Below are 538 nucleotides of genomic sequence, written 5' to 3' on the forward strand. Positions count from 1 at the left end.
TTTTTTTTTTTTTTTATCTTTATTTGATGAATCAATGCAAGCAATTTTCAGGGAAATTTTTTATAATGGGTAGACTGTAGAAGAAAAAAAATAGAAAGTGAATTTAATTGATAAAATGCATTATTTTTTCCTGAAGGCTTGTGAAAAGAATGATAGAATCTTATTATTTATTATGCAAACAATTTTAATACTGACAACAAATGTCTTTCATATTTATTTTTGTTCATTTTACAGACTGCAAACGTGGGTTTTTTGAAGACCCACCCAACCGAACCCACACTGCCACGACCGAAGGGCGGGTTAAAAAGGACTTCTCAGCACTTGCGTTTCGTCAGTTCTGTTATTTATTTGGTAAAAAACCCGGAAAAATTATTTTAGATGTATTTGTGAAAAAGGGGAGGAATGCAGGGTGTGCCAAGATAAGGTCAAAAATATTTTTCCCTTTCTTTTTTTTACTTTCTTACAAATGTTGCCATTATTTCTTGCTCTAAGAGCGTTTTGTTTGTTGTTGCCTTTATTCTTTTTTTTTTCGTTTCTC

Source organism: Trypanosoma theileri (genome assembly GCF_002087225.1).
Source record: "Trypanosoma theileri isolate Edinburgh chromosome Unknown TM35_Tth_8_V1, whole genome shotgun sequence".
Classification (NCBI taxonomy): Eukaryota; Euglenozoa; class Kinetoplastea; order Trypanosomatida; family Trypanosomatidae; genus Trypanosoma; species Trypanosoma theileri.